This window comes from Cryptomeria japonica, chromosome 6 (assembly GCF_030272615.1).
Source record: "Cryptomeria japonica chromosome 6, Sugi_1.0, whole genome shotgun sequence".
Lineage (NCBI taxonomy): Eukaryota > Viridiplantae > Streptophyta > Pinopsida > Cupressales > Cupressaceae > Cryptomeria > Cryptomeria japonica.
Window position 1 is genome coordinate 431111063 of NC_081410.1, and position 8085 is coordinate 431119147.

Genomic DNA, 8085 nt, shown 5'->3' on the forward strand with positions numbered 1-8085 from the left:
ATCGGTCAACGCTTGCCCTTTAATTGCTCTTTGTGAAACAAATTTAAGGTCAAATTCAGTTAACATCATAACCCACTTAGCTAGGCGTCCTGATAAATCGGTTTTAGAGAAAAGATGCTTCAAAGGATCAAACTTTACCATGACGTGGACTTCTGAATTTAAGAGATAATGTCTCAATTTCTGAGTCACAAACACCAAGGCCAAGCATTGTCTTTCTATTGCAGAATATCGGGTCTCATAATCGAGTAAGGTACGACTTATATAATAAACCAGACACTCCTTACCATCTTTATCATGTTGTGCCAATAATGTTGCAAGAGCATGAGAGGAAGCAGCTGTATAAAGAAGGAAGGGTTGAGAAGGTTTGGCCAATCGAAGGATAGGAGGATTAGCCAGATACATTTTTAAATCTTCAAATGCTTGCTGACAATCTTCATTCCATTGAAAAGTGATATTCTTTTTGAGAAGCTGAGTAAAAGGAAAAGTGCGATCCGCAAGTTGAGATACAAACCTACGAATAGCTTGAATCTTTCCTTGTAAGCTTTTGAGTTGAGACACATTTCGAGGAGGTGGCATGTTGACAATAGCATCTATTTTCTTAGTATCCACCTCAATCCCATGATGAGAAACTATGAATCCTAATAGTTTTCCACTATCCACACCAAAAACACATTTTCGGGGATTCAAGCGCATGTGATATTTACGAATTCTTTCAAAGATTTGAGGAAGGATTTTAATATGATCTATGCGGAGAATGGATTTGGCCAAAATATCATCAACATAATCTTCTAAAATCTTATGCATATAATCATGAAAGATAAGGGTCATCGCTCGTTGATAAGTTGCACCGACATTTTTAAGTCCAAAAGGCATCATTATCCAACAAAACGTACCCCAAGGAGTGGTGAAAGCAGTTTTGAATTGATCTTGAGGGTTAATGTAAATTTGATTGTATCCTGAAAAACCATCCATGAAGGATAACGAGGCATGTCCTACCGTAGAATCAACTATCATGTCAATGTTTGGAAGAGGGAAATCATCTTTTAAAGAAGCCTTATTTAAATCTCAGAAATTGGTACACATTCTTATTTTATTATCTGGTTTAGCCACAGCGACAATATTTGAAATCCACGGGGAATAATCAATAGGGCGGATAAATCCAGCCTCCAATAACTTTTCAATCTCAGCCTTAACAAGCAGAGCCACCTTAGGATTCATTTTTCGAATCTTTTGTTTCACGGGCTTAGCATCAGGAACTAAGACAACGTTATGAGTAACAATCTTAGGATCTATACCAGGCATGTCAGAGTATGTCCAAGCAAAGATATCGGGGAATTCATGCAATAAATCTTCATATTGTTTTTGTTCCTCTTCATCCAAACATTTTCCAATTTTAATAACTTTTTCTTCATTGAAAGGATCCATCTTAACATTAGTGGTGTCACTTATGAGAAGATTACTTTGTTGAGGAGTATCCTTTAACTAAGGGAATTCTTTCACAATCTCATCATTATCAATCTCTTTTCCAAAATAGGCTTTAGTGTTCAAACAATAAGGGAGTCCCCTATTGTGATGATAACGAGGAAGAGTATCATATGCTCCTAAAAACTCAGCTAAAGCATCATTGGTAGGAAAAACATCCAAAGCACAAGCACACGAAGGATCCTCATCAATGTACTCGGGGTATTGCATTGATAGAGATGTAGAAATAGCATTAACACTAATACATGGCCTCTTAGAAGCTTTAGTACGCTTGCAGGGATTATAGCCAAGTCCAAAGGCATAATTGTGAAGATTATTCTCTAGAGGAACTTTTATCCCTTGTTCGTGAGTGCCACAACCATTTCCATGATACCCATGCTTAGCAAAAATGCGAAAACCACGACCATAATGATCAGCCATTTCAGAAAGAGAAGGCGGTTTTTCATAAGACAAAGAATCAAACTCTTCAGAATTAGAGGTGTGAGGAGAAGAAGTTTGAGAAGCGGCCACAAAATTATTGCTCATAGGCTCAGGTAATGTTGATTGATTTTTAGCTTCTTCCTTCTTTTCAACTTTAAGCTCTCTAGAAGGAACCTTATATTCACCTACAAAGGTGGGATTAAAATCAAGGGATCCCCAATCGTCGTCTACGAGAACCTTCTCAGGATCAAAATCCTTCTTATGTGTAGTTTCAAGTCGAGAAGAGTCTTCTTCAAGAGCTCAAGACTCATCCAAAGAATTTTGATCATTAGAGAGCGAGGATTCATCGATAGGTATCTTGTTTAAAGAGTCATCACTAGACGAGGACGGCTTAGAAGAACCCCCTTTGGAAGTAGATGTTTGTAAACATGCCACCTCCTCGAAGTGTGTCTCAACTCACTAACAAGGGATAAAAGTTCCTCTAGAAAGAGTTTGATTCTTTGTCTTATGAAAAACCGCCTTCTCTTTCTGAAATGGCTGATCGTTATGGTCGTGGTTTTCGCATTTTTGCTAAGCATGGGTATCATGGAAATGGTTGTGGCGCTCACGAACAAGGGATAAAAGTTCCTCTAGAGAATAATCTTCACAATTATGCCTTTGGACTTGGCTATAATCCCTGCAAGCGTACTAAAGCTTCTAAGAGGCCATGTATTAGTGTTAATTCTATTTCTACATCTCTATCAATGCAATACCCCGAGTACATTGATGAGGATCCTTCGTGTGCCTGTGCTTTGGATGTTTTTCCTACCGATGATGCTTTAGCTGAGTTTTTAGGAGCATATGATACTCTTCCTCGTTATCATCACAATAGGGGACTCCCTTATTGTTTGAACACTGAAGCCTATTTTGGAAAAGAGATTGATAATGATGAGATTGTGAAAGAATTCCCTCAGTTAAAGGATACTCCTCAACAAAGTAATCTTCTCATAAGTGACACCACTAATGTTAAGATGGATCCTTGCAATGAAGAAAAAGTTATTAAAATTGGAAAATGTTTGGATGAAGAGGAACAAAAACAATATGAAGATTTATTGCATGAATTCCCCGATATCTTTGCTCGGACATACTCTGACATGCCTGGTATAGATCCTAAGATTGTTACTCATAACATTGTCTTAGTTCCTGATGCTAAGCCCGTGAAACAAAAGATTCGAAAAATGAATCCTAAGGTGGCTCTGCTTGTTAAGGCTGAGATTGAAAAGTTATTGGAGGCTGGATTTATCTGCCCTATTGATTATTCCCCGTGGATTTCAAATATTGTCGCTATGGCTAAACTAGATAATAAAATAAGAATGTGTACCGATTTTCGAGATTTAAATAAGGCTTCTTTAAAAGATGATTTCACTCTTCCAAACATTGACATGATAGTTGATTCTACTGCAGGACATGCCTTGTTATCCTTCATGGATGGTTTTTTAGGATACAATCAAATTTACATTAACCCTCAAGATCAATTCAAAACTTCTTTCACCACTCCTTGGGGTACGTTTTGTTGGATAATGATGCCTTTTGGACTTAAAAATGTCGGTGCAACTTATCAACGAGCGATGACCCTTATCTTTCATGATTATATGCATAAGATTTTAGAAGATTATGTTGATGATATTTTGGCCAAATCCATTCTCCACATAGATCATATTAAAATCCTTCGTCAAATATTTGAAAGAATTCGTAAATATCACATGCGCTTGAATCCCCGAAAATGTGTTTTTGGTGTGGATAGTGGAAAAATATTAGGATTCATAGTTTCGCATCGTGGGATTGAGGTGGATACTAAGAAAATAGATGCTATTGTCAACATGCCACCTCCTCGAAATGTGTCTCAACTCAAAAGCTTACAAGGAAAGATTCAAGCTATTCGTAGGTTTGTATCTCAACTTGCGGATCGCACTTTTCCTTTTACTCAGCTTCTCAAAAAGAATATCACTTTTCAATGGAATGAAGATTGTCAGCAAGCATTTGAAGATTTAAAAATGTATCTGGCTAATCCTCCTATCCTTCGACCGGCCGAACCTTCTCAACCCTTCCTTCTTTATACAGTTGCTTCCTCTCATGCTCTTGCAGCATTATTGGCACAACATGATAAAGACGGTAAGGAGTGTCCAGTTTATTATATAAGTCGTACCTTACTCGATTATGAGACCCGATATTCTGCGATAGAAAGACAATGCTTGGCCTTGGTGTTTGCGACTCAGAAATTGAGACATTATCTCTTAAATTCAGAAGTCCACGTCATGGTAAAGTTTGATCCTTTGAAGCATCTTTTCTCTAAAACCGATTTATCAGGACACCTAGCTAAGTGGGTTATGATGTTAACTGAATTTGACCTTAAATTTGTTTCACAAAGAGCAATTAAAGGGCAAGCGTTGACCGATCACCTAGCTGAGGCCCCTTCACCTTTCTCCTTCCCTAACTCTGAGTCTTTTCCTGACGACTTCATCCTTTGTACAGAGAAAGATGAAACTTGGGAGTTATACTTTGATGGCTCTAAGTGTCGTACGGGATTGGGGGCAGGTGTTGTTCTGATTTCTCCTACAAAGAAGTCTATTCCCTTATCTTATCGTCTCAATTTCCTATGTACCAATAACATTGCTGAGTATGAGGCTCTTATAGCAGGAATAAAGGTAGCCTTAGCTTTGAATATAAAACACGTACATATTTTTGGAGATTCTCAACTGATTATAAGACAAGTAACAGGACTATATCAAGCGAAACAAGACAAATTATCACAATATAAAGACCTTGCTATCTCTTTGTTACAAAAATTTGATTCTTACACCATGGAACCTGTTCCTCGAAAAGGTAATCGACATGTGGACGCAATGGCATGTGTGGCTTCTTTGGTATCTTTAGAGGACCCTATGGTTGATCTTAAATTTGTTATTCACAACCTTATTTCTCCAGCTATTGTAGATGATTCTAGCTTGGTGACATGTTGTGACTTTATAGACTCACATGAATGGTATTCGCATATTTTAAGATACTTGACTGATGGTACATTTCTTGATTCCGCTAATAGGAACACTAGGGCTAGAGTTCGCAAGCTGTCCGCTAGATATATCATTCTTTCTAATATTCTAGACCGAAGGGGTTATAACGGTCTTAATAAATCGGAAATCCCTATTGCTCTTGAAGAGGCACATTCAGGTGCCTGTGGGGGGCATTTTGGAGGCAAATCCTTGGTTCAAAGATTGCTTTGCATGGGATATTATTGGCAAACTATGCAGCAGGATTCTTTTTCATTTGTTAAAAAATGTCATCAATGTCAACAACACAACAATTTGATTCATGCTCCTGCCCAAGAACTTCGTTCTCATGTAGCTTCTTGGCCTTTCTCTGCATGGGGGCTGGGTCTTATTGGTAAAATCTCCCCTCCTTCATCTCAAGGACATACTTTCATTATAACCACAACAGATTACTTTACAAAGTGGGTAGAAGCCGTTCCCCTTCGCTCTACTACTGCTGAAGTGATTTGTCGATTTCTTCTAGAAAACATTATTTCTCGATTTGGGATACCTTCCACTATAATCTCTGATAATGGGACATCATTTAAGAACAAGGACGTGAAGAAATTCCTTGAGAAGTATCATATAAAACATCGATTTTCTACACCATACTATCCTCAATCAAATGGTCAAGGCAAATCATCCAATAAGATAATTGAACAAATTCTTCGTAAAACTATGAATAAGCATGGTAAGGATTGGAGTACTCAGCTAATCTATGCTCTTTGGGCCTATCGAACGAGTGTACGAATTGCTACCGGAACTACACCTTATAATCTTGTTTATGGTGCTGATGTTATTATGCCTTTAGAATTAGAGATTCCGTCACTTAGAATTTCTCTCAGAGGTATAGTAGATGACGACGCTTATAGAGAACAAAGACTTCAACAGCTTGAGATGCTTGATGAACAGCGTATAAATGCTCTTGAGAATATTCAAGTGTATCACAAAACTCTACAACGAAGCTATAATGATAAGGTTATTCAACGTTCCTTCTCAGCGGGTGACTTAGTGCTCTATGAGAATCAGCGCAATGTGAATGCCTTACTTGAAGAAAAGGGAAGGGACCATGGCGCCCCATGGGGACCATGGCGCCTTGTGTGGGACCCATGGTCAGATTCCAGGGCCCGCAAACGATCACAGAAAGTCAAATGCAGAAAATCCAAAGTCAACGTTCGGTCAACTCACCTCATCCAGTGGCTCGTCGTCGATCACGGCCTGTCGCAGGATCTCAATCCTCGTGGGACGCTCCGGTCGTCGTGAAGGCATGATGATGGCTATGTGGGCTCCGCTGCAATAGACAATATTCGGAAATCAACAAAAGTGACAAATGCAAATGTCACTTTCAAGGTATATACTTTCATTCCTTTACATTTACTTTCAAAACCCTAATTTTCCTCTATCACTCATTTCATCATAACTTGAGTTTGGGAGATGCGATTTTCGAACCGTTTGTTGCGTAGGAATCGTATTTTCATTCCCCTACTCTCGGGATGTTCCAAAAAGTTCTCTGATGAAGCCTTTTTAGTGAACACCCCTCATCAATACTCTCTTACACAATTTGTCGTAAGTAAACATGCTATCCTGTTTCACCTCCCTAATAAGCAAGTCGAAACAGGGGGGGGCATATAGCTACTCACAAGTTTCATCACTTTCCTTAGTAAGCATTAGGTGATTTTGTGATCTAACGTGTGTTTTGTAGGGTGCGGTTCCTAACTGTGTACTGCAGATACCGCTGGGGGCTTCGTCCGACAACTTATGGATATATCCTTTTTCAAATGATGTTTACTTTCTGTACTTTAGCTTGCATATGCACGTAGTACCCATATGACCGCTAAAGTGGGGGCTAAATGTAGCGTCGTAAATTGTACGCACTTGCTAAAGCAGTACAATTTCACACCTAGTTTAGCACCCGCCTTGGTGCATTTTACATTTTGCATTGCATTTCTCCTTTAGCACTTAATTAATCAAATTAATTAGGTCTAAGGCCCTATTTCATCATCCTTCACATCATAAAGTCAGGCCCTTTCATTAAAGTGTGCCCCTTTTCATTTTATTCCTCCAATACATCATTTAATCAAAAACCCTAATTAAGTCCTATTTTGAACTTGGGGGCTTGATTTCGGGGGTCAAAACATCTCGAAATCACCTGTAACTTCAGGATTCTCTCTAAAATCATTATATCTGACGGCCCTGAAAATTTGGTGAAAAGTTGTCGGGACCATGGCGCCCGGAGTGCACATGGTCCCGGACATTTTTCCTGAAATTTTAGGAGCACGATCCAATCATAAAATAAAGCTTAACCCCAAGAAATTGGTGGGAGATTCAATATCTAGGTCGCCCAAAAGATGAAATTGCGACCTAGGGTTTCATACATAAGAGCTCTCTTTCTTCATTTGAAGGGATGGGAATTTTGTTTTCAGGAACCTCATATGCAGCGAAAGAGCAGATCTTTGAAGACTTCAAAAACTTTCAACATCCCTCTATCAAGCATTTATCAAATCCATTCATCCATTTAGGGCTTGGAAGACATTGAAGAACAATAGGAGATTACCGACTGAAGATTGGCTTGTACCTCTCCCTTGGGGGTTGGGTATGATTTCATGTTGTTTTCATGTCTTTGCATAAGCTTCAATATATCATTTATCCATGCTTTAGATCACTTTGCATCTTGATTTAAAGCATTTACATTATCATTTACAAGCAATTAGGGTTTACTTTCTAGGTTGCTCTAGTTTGCTTACTTGCATTTTAGATCTTGCACACACATTACTTTTACAATACAACTTGGCTATTCGTGGAGGTGGAAATCACCGAAGCGAGGGTTTGACTAAGGCAAAACCCTATATAACCACCCAAACACCTTTTTCAGATACAAGTGCATGTTTCGGGACTCGAACGACGCCGCAGGTTGCAGATCCAGGAAAAGCAGGTCGAGACAGCACCCCACACCAAATTCCAGAGCAAAATACCAGGACAGGGGCGTGGGGCGCCCTGGTCCTGCCAGGACAGGGGCTTTGGGCGCCCTGGTCCCTGGGACAGAGGCGCTGGGCACCCTGGTCCTCCTGACAGACAACATTTCAGACAGTTTTGCAGAGTGCAAAACAGAAGTTTCAGG